The sequence below is a fragment of the Prionailurus viverrinus genome, chromosome A1, assembly GCF_022837055.1.
Source record: "Prionailurus viverrinus isolate Anna chromosome A1, UM_Priviv_1.0, whole genome shotgun sequence".
NCBI classification, from domain to species: domain Eukaryota; kingdom Metazoa; phylum Chordata; class Mammalia; order Carnivora; family Felidae; genus Prionailurus; species Prionailurus viverrinus.
The window spans coordinates 197,159,792-197,172,405 of record NC_062561.1 but is presented as its reverse complement, the minus strand read 5'-3'; positions in this window follow the sequence as shown (position 1 = coordinate 197,172,405).

Genomic DNA, 12,614 nt, shown 5'->3' with positions numbered 1-12,614 from the left:
CGGAGCCTGGAGCCCGCTTTGGATTCTGTGTCTCTCTCTCTTTCAAAAATAAAATTAAACAAATTCTTAACTTACTTGGTTCTTAGAGTTCTTCTTTTGTCTCCCTCTGTTTCTTTTCTTTTTTTTTTTAATTGATGATAACAATGTCTCTCCTCTTCAAGAGAAGATGTTTATTTTAAACTTTTGGAAAGTTTTAATGTAATTCTTGCAAAACGTTTTAATTTATCAAAGGCCATTGCCACTAAATGATGAGCAGAACTGGCTTAGTTTGAAAGTGTCAGGCATACTTTTGAGGGTTGACTGCCCAGGAGTTCCGACCCTTCACTCAAGCATTAAAATGAAATCATTGTTCTGGATCCTGCATTAGATTAGAGCCTGTTAACCAAGCCACCCCTATGTTTCATGGCACAAATGACTCCACACCCCCCGGCCTCACAAAGAGCAGTGTCTAATTCTTTAGTCATCATGAGCAAAGTAGGCTGGCCAGAGACACACTAAACTATTTTTCTAAAATAACCTCTCATGTTCTTCACTGAGGGGAGAGAAATTTTGCCTGGTGATGGGAAGAGATTTAAAGCACTCCTGCGTTATGATTCATCGTAACAGTAAACCCGGTCATTCGAAACCTAGAACGATCCCTGTTATGATCTTCTAAGAAAATTTTGAGCTTTTAAAATGTATTGTGTCTGTTTCGTTTGATATCATCCCTTTACTATGTGACCGGTCTGACATACCTTTTTCTTCCTTCAGAGTGGATTTAGTGTTTTCCTCCTTCATTCGTTAACTTTCCATTTGCTTATTTATTTAGAGACAATGTCAAACATGCAGAAAGTTGCAAGAATAGTAAAAGAGCATATTTTTTCCTGAAACTTTTTGAGTTAAATTGCCGATATGACTCCCTCACTACCTGAGTACTTAGTGTGTACTTTCTACAAACCAGAACATTCTCCTCCGTAACCATGACGTCACTATCCAGGTAAGTAAATTGACACTGCTGCGTGACTATCATCTAACTCTCCAACTCTTCCAAGTGTCACCCATTTTCCTAATATTGTCCTTCACAGCAAAACGACCCGGCTTAGTGTCCCATGCTTCATTTCATTGTCTTATCTCTTTAGTTTTCTTCACTGTGGAGCACTTCCTGAGTCTTGACTTTCATGACCTTAGCGTTTTGAAGATTGTAGGCCAGTTATTTGGTAGACTAGCCCTCATTGTGAGTTGTTAGTCTGATGTTTTCTTATGCTTAGGTTCAGGTTTGCACCTTTGACACGAATATCACAGAAGTGATGCTGTATTCTCATGGCATTCTATCAGATGGTTCACAATTTCAATGTGTCCCATTAGTTGGCAGTGTCAGTTTTGGTCACTTATTCCTGTCTGTCAGGCTTCTCCACTGTAAAGTTACACTTTGTAATTTTGTATTCCCACTGTAATTAATAAGTATTTTTGTAAGGAAGTATTTTGAGACTATGTAAATATCCTGTTTCTCATCAAGCTTTTAATATCTCCATTCATTTATTTATTTCAGTCTGGACTCATGGATTCCTACTTTTATTCAGTGGTTACAACCTGTTACTATCACCTTTTGTTTTGATGCTCAAACGGTTCCAGATTTGGCCAGTCAAAAGAGTCCTTTTGACATGTCTCCATACTTCATTGTGCATTTCTTTACTTCCTGGCACAAGATGTCCCAGGCTCATCTTATACTTTTCTTGCCTTAGACTTGGTGTCAGCCATTTCTCCAAGGAACCTTGGTTCCTTTTAGGGGAGTGTGATCTTTTCTTTAGAAAAGATCTTGGAGCTACATGTGCTGAATGTTATCAGAGTTTTGCTGCTTCCTGTCTTCAGTGGACAGAGCTAGTGAATATATTACAATTGTATTATAATATATGTATTACATATACACATGTATTTACATCTATATTTCTGTATCTATTTATGTTGAAAACTATGGGTTCCTGCTAATATCCCCAATTCCAGTCTAATACCATAGGGTTCCTTCAAGTTTTCTCCTTTTCCGTATTTGAAACTGTCTTCTCAAGAATGAGAAACTTTAATGTATTTATTTGATCAACTCTTCTGGATGTCACTTATCTCTTGTTACCATTGAATCCCACACTCCCTATGCGATGCCCTCCTCGCTGGCTTGGGCTCCAACACTCCTAACTATTCCATTGTGCTTAGCTTGGTTGGGCCTTCACACCCTGCTCTGGGCCACCACAGGAGTCCGCTTAATGCCACTGTGGTCATCTATCTTGCTTTAGCTTCACCTAATGGTTTTTGTATTGATCTGATCAAGGAAACAAGAAAAGAAGAGTACCACTTTATTTTCAAGCATTTGCTAAATACTACTTACCAAGCTCTATATTATTTCATTTTAGTGACATTATGACCCTGAGAAGTAGATATAATTACTTTCTACACATTGGCACTGTAAAGATGAAAGAAATTATGTCATTTGCCAGCATCCATAGCCAATAAGTGGCAGATATGAGGCTGGTCCTATCTCTCTGACTATAACCAATATTCAAATTGGAAGCTGTGGTATATGTTATATATTTCATATCTTTTCAAATGTGTAGAAAAAATGGTTCATTTTTAAGGTCAATAATCATTATAGAATTTCTAGTATATAAATCTTTTGGGGATATGAATTCTCAAATGTCTCAATTATAAGCTGAGAAGAGCTCTCTCCATGTAGTATTAATTTGCTAATTAGGCACTTTGAAAAGATTGTACATAAAGAAAATGTTCCCTCATTAATGATGGCATTAAGGATTTCAAAAGGTATTTTATAATTTATACTATTTCATTTCACAATCTTACTTCTCTGCTCTGCTTTGTGGCATATTTTAGTGGTTAAGCTTTTATGTACTGAATCATTCAAAATGCCTCTCCATAATTTAGGAAAAAAAAAGATATGAGAGAATATTTCTCAGGCTGTTTGTCTCCTCTTAAATAATGGTGAACAATTGTAGGAACTTTTCTGAAATAAAAACATGGATTATTTGAAAGAGGCTGGATTTTCAAGCTCCGTTAAAAATCCATTATGATTTCATGGTCAATTTTACAGAAATTTGGCAAGTTTCCTGCCTAATCTAAATATTCTAAATTTCAAGGGAAAAACCTACTCTTTCCCTCTACCCCTGGGTTTTCACACATTTTCTCAAAGACGTATGGAGGCCTTTGACATTCCTGTGCTATTTTCTAGCTTATGTAATGCCTACTGTATGCTGGGCACTGTGTTAGGTAATTTACTCACATTATATCATTTAATCCTCTGCATCTGTTAGATGAATATCTTCTACAGATGAGAGAGTTGAAGTGTAATAATGAGCATGTATCAAGAGGCACCTGGCTGGCTCAGTCAGTAGAGCATAAGACTCTTGATCTCAGGATCCCGAGTTGAAGCCCCATGTTGGTTAAAAAAAAAAAAGGATAGCAGCACTCTCAACAATAGCCAAATTATGGAAAGAGCCTAAATGTCCATCAACTGATGAATGGATAAAGAAATTGTGGTTTATATACACAATGGAGTACTACGTGGCAATGAGAAAGAATGAAATATGGCCCTTTGTAGTAATGTGGATGGAACTGGAGAGTGTGATGCTAAGTGAAATAAGCCATACAGAGAAAGACAGATACCATATGTTTTCACTCTTATGTGGATCCTGAGAAATTTAACAGAAACCCATGGGGGAGGGGAAGGGAAAAAAAAAAAAAGAGGTTAGAGAGGGAGAGAGCCAAAGCAAAAGAGACTCTTAAAAACTGAGAACAGGGGTGCCTGGGTGGCTCAGTCGGTTGAGTGTCCGACTTCAGCTCAGGTCACGATCTCGCAGTCCGTGGGTTCGAGCCCCGCGTCAGGCTCTGGGCTGATGGCTCAGAGCCTGGAGCCTGCTTCCGATTCTGTGTCTCCCTTTCTCTCTGCCCCTCCCCCGTTCATGCTCTGTCTCTCTCTGTCTCAAAAATAAATAAACGTTAAAAAAATTTTTTTTTAAATAAAAAAAAACAAAACTGAGAACAAACTGAGGGTTGATGGGGGGTGGGAGGGAGGGGAGGGTGGGTGATGGGTATTGAGAAGGGCACCTTTTGGGATGAGCACTGGGTGTTTTATGGAAACCAATTTGACAATAAATTTCATATATTGAAAAAATAAATTTAAAAAAAGGATGTATCGAGCATTTCTTATACGTGAAGTGTCGTACTATTGCTTTGTGCAAACTATCTCATTGAACTCTCACAACTATTTGTATATGTTGAATCTCTATAATTATTCCAACCCATGCTTCTGGACATCACCAATCCCTCCTTACCGTGGCATCCCACACTGTCTATGCAAATGCCCCCCTCACTGGCTTGGGGTACAGTATATCTAGACAAGCCACGAGACAAGGCTGACCAGAGTGGAAAGGAGAAGGAGTCTGATTAATTTCTCAGAATGGGAATGGTGAGAGTGATTCCTAAGTACTGACAAAACCTCATCAATACCCTGTTGTCTCTCTGTCATTACCTTTATCCTGGCACAGGGCCTGACCCATGTCATTTGTGTTTCTCCAGTTGTGATCAACAGATCAGTTTCTGGGCAGTGGCAGACCAGTGCCGGGAGACATTCTCCTCTGAAGAATTTTCCATAGGAAGGTGACTACCTATTTAACTCACTCCTCTCCCTCCTGCTCTGGCTGCAAAGGGCAGGACAGAATTGGAAACTTCCCTGATGCTCCCTCCACTCTTCTCCCCAGTTCCTCTCAGAGAGGGTGGGATGGGTAAGCCCCTCTGTTTCTAGCAACCAAACGCTGGATTCGACAGAGATGGAGACCTGGTGATTGGGAGCTTTTCTTTTATGTGTCATTGAGAGCAGTTTCATTGAATGAAAATTGTTTAGGCAACATCCCTACCAGGCCTGTAATGTTTATAAGTAAGTAAATGTCTCTGGCATTTTGTTTGAATGGGCTGGTTTTCTTCATCGTGCTCATAGAAAACCCAGAATAAACATGTTGCTCCCTACCTTGTTATCTCGAAGTGTCCTTAAACTTCCGTGCATCAAATTGAACCCCCAAACTGAAGATGCAAACCATCCCATTCCCCTTGCTCCTTTCCCAGGGCCTTCCCCTTGCAGCTTGGTACCCTCCCAGGAGGCCTGGAGCAGGGCGATATCATGAGAGCATTTGTGAGTACCTGAGCCCAGCACTGGAACTGCCCTGAAGTGTCTGGGCCTCAGTACCATGTGTTTGGAATAGAAGCTGCTGGAGGTTGTCTGTTCTATGCACCTAAGTCCAAGCCACTCCTCATTCTTCCTGGGATGTGGAGGTGGGATGACTCACTTCTCTTTTTGAATTTCTTGCTGGGTGTGTTCAGCCACTTCGGTCCAGACAGGTTGCCAGGAGTGGCTGGTTGTTGAGTTATCTGAGTCTGTGAGCCAAGTTCAGCAACCTGAATGCCTCATTTTTCAGAGCCTAGGGATATCTCTCAGCAGAGGATCAATGTTATCCTTGTTTGGGGACAGAATAAGCTCAGTGATTTCTGTATGATGACTTGGGAAAAGCGGTCTTCTTCACAAATTCCCTGAATGTACGGAGATACTGTTACTGAAATTTCTGAATATATTGTAAATTTGTCAGTTTCTTCTTGCAGAGCCATCAGGTTTTTTTTGTTTTTTGTTTTTTGTTTTTTTGGTTTTTTTTGCTTCCAGTATTTTTAAGCTCTGTTATTTGGTGCACAAATAATTAGGATTGCTTTATCTTCTTGATATCTTCTTGACCCTTTATCATTATTAAGTGGCCCTCTTTCCCTGATAATATTCTACACACTGGTGCCTAATTTGGTTGATATTAACATAACCACTTCCACTTTCTTTCGGTTAGTATTAGCATGGTATATTATTTGCCAACTTTTTACTTTTCAGCAATGTTTATTTATATTTATTGGGTGTCTTATAGACAGCATATAGTTGTGTCTTGTTTGTTTGTTTTTTATCCAATCTGGCAATCTCTGACATTTAATTAGGTCTTTTGGGCCATTTATGTTTGTTGCTGTTACTGATGTTTGTGTTTAACACCTTTCTTCCTCTTTTCTATTTGCTTATCTGTTGTTTGCATTCTTTTTCCTCTGATTATACTTTATGTTTAATTAACTATGCTTGTAATTTTGTTTTAGATCCTGATGGATTCTTAGCCAAACATTTACAATACACATCTTTAACATACTACAGTTATTATTATATTACAGTCATGGCAGTTTAAGAACTATATAAAATACACTTCCATGTATAAAAATACCCCATCCATGCCTTGGTGCTGGTCTTGTCACACGTTTTACTTTGACATAGGTTATAAAACCCACAAATATGTCCTTATTTTCACTTTAAGTTGTCAATTATCTCCTGCAGATATTTAAATATTAAGGGATAAAAGTCTTACATTTGTCTCTGTATTTACCATTTTCCAGATGTCCATCTGCTATAGTTTCCTCGTGGTTATGGGACCTCTTTTAACATTTGCAGTGCAGCTCCATTGGTAATGAACTCCTTCCCCTTTTGTGGGCGAAAGTAATAAGAGAGTAAGGTGAATATGTATTTCACTTTTGCTTTTGAAATTTATTTCTGATGGGTAAATTGTAGATTGGCACTTAAAAAAATTGTTTTAATGCTTTAAAGAAGTTGCTTTCTTCTGTTGTGTTTTTTTCCCTCTGATACCTCTGTTGTAATTCTTATGACAGAATGAGAATAATGTATCCTTTTCCTTTCTGCTTATGATATTTTCCCTTTATCACTGGATTTAAGCAATTTGATAATGGTGTGACTTTGTATAGTTTTCTTCACGATTCTTATGCCTTGGGTTCACTGAGCTGCTTTAGATCTGTGAGTGTTACACCATTCACTAAACTGTGAAATTATCAGCTAGAATTTTTTCACAAAAAAATTTAGCACTATCTCAAAACCATGCACAGTAGTTAATCTACAATAAAGTCAAAGATGGATAGGTAATGCTCGTGAGTACAATGCATTTAATTTGTGTACTTAAGACATATCACTCAGACTGATGCAACAATAGGTGATTTATTACTACGAACTGTAAATTGTGATTACAAACATCAGGGCTCAGGGGTGAAACAGTGGCAGTGGCTAAAGAAGGAAGGTAATCTATACTGTATTCATTTTACATTAAAAATAATGGTTTTTTCATACCTATTTTTGAGGGCTGCTATATCAGTTTAGAGTTTTCCTCCAGCTTTCTGAAACCATTACAGAAAACAGAGTTTTTGTGTCATGAAAGGGGTGTCTGGGAAACATAACTTTCATTACTTAAACCAGCTTAGTTCAAGACAAACTCAGATGGTTTATGAGCCTAGTGCCAACATGGTAGAAACTCATGGTACTGAAATGTCTGTAATTTTCCTTTAGTTAAAAAAAAAAAAAAAAAAACAAAACACATTACACAGATTGATGAAGAATAAGATAACAGAGTTACTGATTTTCAAACCAGGTCAACTGTGATGAAAACAGTTTTAGTAAAGACCAGGGAACTTCAGAAGATATACAGAAGGAAGATATAGGAAAAATTTTGGCACACAAGTATGAATAATCACTATATATGCGCGACTATAATTAGCAAAGAAAATGAAGCATATTCTGTGAATTCCAGGAAGGGGTCCCAGTAAGTTCCATGGGAAAATTTATTCTGACCACATCTTCAGTTATGAGACTGTGAATACAGGTCAAAATGGTGACACTGTTCATGAGGAATAGATGATTTTGTCATAAACTGTATGTGATGAGTATCTAACTGAGTATGAAGTTGGCTTTTTCATATTGACCCAGGCTGTGATACCAGAGCTGGCTATAGATGAGAGCAGGTGAGAGGAGGAAAGACAAGGAAGGCTCTAGGGAGGGACAATTGTTTACTTGTTTAAAAACTGTTCAGTATGATTTACATGAGATAGACTATGAAAAATAATCTAAAATATGGAGAAGTGTAGAGAAAAAAATGGAAGCCAAGACACTTTCTAAGTATTGATTCTGAAATCACTGATAGCAAAAAAGTTTGGAAAATTTTGCGGATGTGTTGGAGAAAAGGAGAGAATTAGAGAGGGTGGGGAAAATGATGCTCTAACCCAACTGGAACTCTCTGAACACAGCTTTGGGGTCAGGCAAACCTACTCCATGGAAGATGTTCATGTCCTCCAAAATTGAAAAAAAAGGAACATGAGAAACTTCCCAGAAATTGAACTTTAGAAAGATGCAACAGAAACTATGCCTTGAGTAAAAGGATCAATCCTAGAACAAATATTACATCATTCAAAGAGTTTTGAGCCTTGGGTGCCTGGGTGGTTCAGTTAAGTGTCTGACTCTTGGTTTCAGCTCAGGTCATAAACTCACTCTTTGTGGGATTGAGCCCTGCATCAGGCTCATGCTGACAGCACGGAGCCTGCTTGGGATTCTCTCTCTCCCTCTCTTTCTCTGCTCCCCACAACTCATGTTCTCTCTCTCTCTCTCTCTCTCTCTCAAAATAAATAAATAAACTTACAAAAAAAGTTTTGAGCCTTTCACTTTGTGATAGAACTTTTTCTCCCTGTAAAAATAGATGTGATCAAGGCGGGGCGCCTGGGTGGCTCAGTTGGTTGAGCGTCTGACTCCAGCTCAGATCATGATCTCGCGGTCTGTGAGTTCAAGCCCCGCATTGGGCTCTGGGCTGACAGCTCAGAGCCTGGAGCCTGCTTCATATTCTGGGTCTCCCTCTCTCTCTGCCCTCTCCCACTCATGCTGTCTCTCTCTGTCTCTCAAAAATAAATAAACACTAAAAAAATTTAAAAAAAAAAGAGAAAAAAGAAACTGTATCACCATTTACCCCTTCACTATAATAAAATATGTAATAAGTTTTGCTTAATATGAGTTATTTAGCTACATTTGATAAATTAAGTATAAGCATACTTCATTTTATTGTGCCTCACAGATACTGAGTTTCTTACAAATTGAAAGTTTGTGGCAACCCTGTTTACCAGCACCATTTATCACAGCATCTGCTCACTTCATATCTCTGTGTCACATCTTGGTAATTCCTGCAATATTTTAAAACTTTTCATTATTTTTACACTTGTTATAGTAATCTGTGATCAGTCATCTTTGATGCTACTATTGCCCTTGTTTGGGGGAGCCACAAACCACGCCCCTGTAAGAGCATAAAGTTAATCAATAAATGCTATATATGTTCTGATTGCTCCAGCCACTGGCTGTTCCCCTGTCTCTCTCCCTCTCCTGGGGCCTCCCTATTCCCTGAGACACAACAATATTGAAATTAAGCCAATTAATAAGCCTACAATGGCTTCTAAGCATTCAAGTGAAAGGAAGAGCCCCATCCCACATCTCTCCCTTTAAATCAAAAGCTAGCAATGGTTAAGCTTGGGAAGACATGTTGAAAGCTGAGATAGGCCAAAAGGTAAGCCTCTTGCATCAAACAGTCAAGTTGTGAATGCAAAGGGAAGGTTCTTAAAGGAAACTAAAATTGCTCCTCCCATGAACACATGAATGATAAGAAAGTGAAAGAGCTTTATTGCTGAGATGGAGAAAGTTTGAGTGGTCTGAACAAAAGGTTAAACCAGCCATTCCCTTAAGCCAAAGCCTAATCCAGAGTCACCGAGGCCCTAACTCTCTTCAATTCCATGAAGGCTGAAAGAGGTGAGGATGCTGCAGAAGAAAAGTTTGAAGCTAGCAGAGGTTAACTCATGAGGTTTCAGGAAAGAAGACGTTTCCATAACATCAAAGTGCAAGGTGAAGCAGCAAGTGCTGACGTAGAAGCTACAGCAAGCCATCCAGAAAGTCTAGCTAAGGTAGTTAGTGAAGGTGGCTACACTAAACAACAGATTTTCAATGTGGATGAAACCACCTTTTCTTGGGAAAAGATGCTAAGACTTTCATAGCTAGAGAGAAGTCAATGCCTGGCCTCAAAGCTTCAAAGGACAGACTGACTTTCTTGTTAGAGGTAATGCAACTAGTGACTTTAAGTTGAAGCCAATGCTCATTTACCATTTTGAAAATCCTAAGGTCCTTAAGAATTATGCCAATATACTCCTGCCTCTGCTCTATAAATAGAACAACAAATCCTGAATGAAATTACGTCTGTTTACAACATGGTTTACTGAATATTTTAAGCCCACTGTTGAGGCCTCCTGTTCAGAAAAAAGACTCCTTTCAAAATGTTACTGTTCAGTGACGATACACCCATCACCCGAGAACTTGGATGGAGTACAACAAATTTAATGTTTTCATCAATGGGTGTCATCCATTCTGTATCTCGTGGATTAGGAAGTCATTTCAACTTGGGGCGCCTGGGTGGCTCAGTCAGTTAAGTGTCTGACTTCAGCTTAGGTCATGATCTCATGGCTTGTGTGTTGGAGCCCCGCCTCAGGCTCTGTGCTGACAGCTCAGAGCCTGGAGCCTGCTTCAAATTCTGTGTCCCTCTCTGGCTCTGCCCCTCCCCCACTCATGCGCTTGCATTCTCTCTCTCTCTCTCTCTCTCTCTCTCTCTCTCTCTCTCTCAAGGATAAATAAAACATTTGAAAAATTTAAAAAAAGAAGTCATTTCAACTTTCAAGTCTTACTATTTAAGAAATACATTCCATAAGGCTATAGCTGCAATAGAGAGTGATTCCTCTAATGGGTCTGGGCAAAGTCAATGGAAAACCTTCTGGAAAAGATTCACCATTCTACAAAAATGAACTACTGGGACCTCATCAAAATAAAAAGCTTCCACACAGCAAAGGAAACAATCAGCAAAACTAAAAGGCAACCGACAGAATGGGAGAAGACATTTGCAAATGACATATCAGATAAAGGATTAGCATCCAAAATCTATAAAGAACTTCTCAAACTCAACACCCAAAAAACAAATAATCCAGTGAAGAAATGGGCAAAAGACATGAATAGACACTTCTCCAAGGAAGACATCCAGGTGGTCAACCGACATATGAAAAAATGCTCAACATCACTCATCATCAGGAAAATACAAATCAAAACCACAATGAGATACCACCTCACACCTGTCAGAATGGCTAACATTAACAACTGAGGCAACAACAGATGTTGGCAAGGATGTGGAGAGAGAGGATCTGTTTTGCATTGTTGGTGGGAATGCAAGCTGGTGCAGCCACTCTGGAAAACAGTATGGAGGTTCCTCAAAAAACTAAAAAGAGAACTACCCTACGACCCAGCAATTGCACTACTAGGCATTTATTCATGGGATACAGGTGTGCTGTTTCGAAGGGACACGTGCACCCCCATGTTTATAGCAACACTATCAATAATAGTCAAAGTATGGAAAGAGCCCAAATGTCCATTGATGGATGAATGGATAAAGAAGATGTGGTATACACACACACACACACACACACACACACACACACACACACACACAATGCAGTATTACTTGGCAATCAAAAAGAATGAAATCTTGCCATTTGCAACTACATGGCTGGACCTGGAGGGTATGATGCTAACTGAAATTAGTCAGTCAGAGAGAGACCAAAATCATATGACTTCACTCATATGAGGACTTTAAGAGACAAAACAGATGAACATAAGGGAAGGGAAACAAAAATAATATAAAAACAGGGAGGGGGACAAAACAGAAGAGACTCATAAATATGGAGAACAAACAGAGGATTACTGGAGGGATTGTGGGAGAGAGGATGGGCTAAGTGGGTAAGGGGTATTAAGGAATCTACTCCTGAAATCATTGTTTCACTATATGCTAACTAATTTGGATGTAAATTTTAAAAAATAAAAAATAAAATAAAATAAAAAAGATTCACCATTCTAGATCCCATTAAGAACGTTGTGATTCATGGGAAGAGGTCAAAATATCAATGTGAAAAGGAGTTTAGAAGTTGATTCTAGCCCTCGTGGATGACTTTGAGGGGTTCAAGCCTTCAGTGGAGGAAGTCACTGCAGGTGTGGTGGAGATAGCAAGAGAACTAGAATTAGAACTGGAGCCTGAAGATGTGACTGAATTGCTACAGTTGAATGGATGAGAAGAAGGAGCAGCTTAAGGATGAGCAAAGAAAGTGGTTTCTTGGAATGTAATGTACTCCTGGTGAAATGCTGTGAAGATTGTTGAAATGACAACAAAAGATTTAGAATATTACATAAACTTAAGTTGATAAGGCAGCAGCAGGGTTTGAAACAGTTTATTCCAATTTTTAAAAAAAACTTGTGGGTAAAATGATATTAAGCAACATTGCATACTACAAAGAAACTGTTCATGAAAGAATCAATCAATGTGACAAACTTCATTTTTGTCTTATTTTAAGAAATTGCCACCACCACTCCAACCTTCAGTAACCACCACCCTGATCAGTCAGCAGCTATCAACAGTGAGGCAAGACCCTACACCAGCAAGATTATAACTCACTGAATGCTCAGATGATGGTTAGCATTTTTTAGCAATAAAGTATTTTAAAATTAAGGTATATACATTTTTTAGACATAATGTTATGATTTAGTTACACTACAGTATAAACTAAGTTTTATATGCACTGGAAAACCAAAAAACTCATTTGACTTGCTTTATTGCAATATTTTCTTTATTGTTGTGGTTTGGAACTGAACCTGCAATACCTCTAAG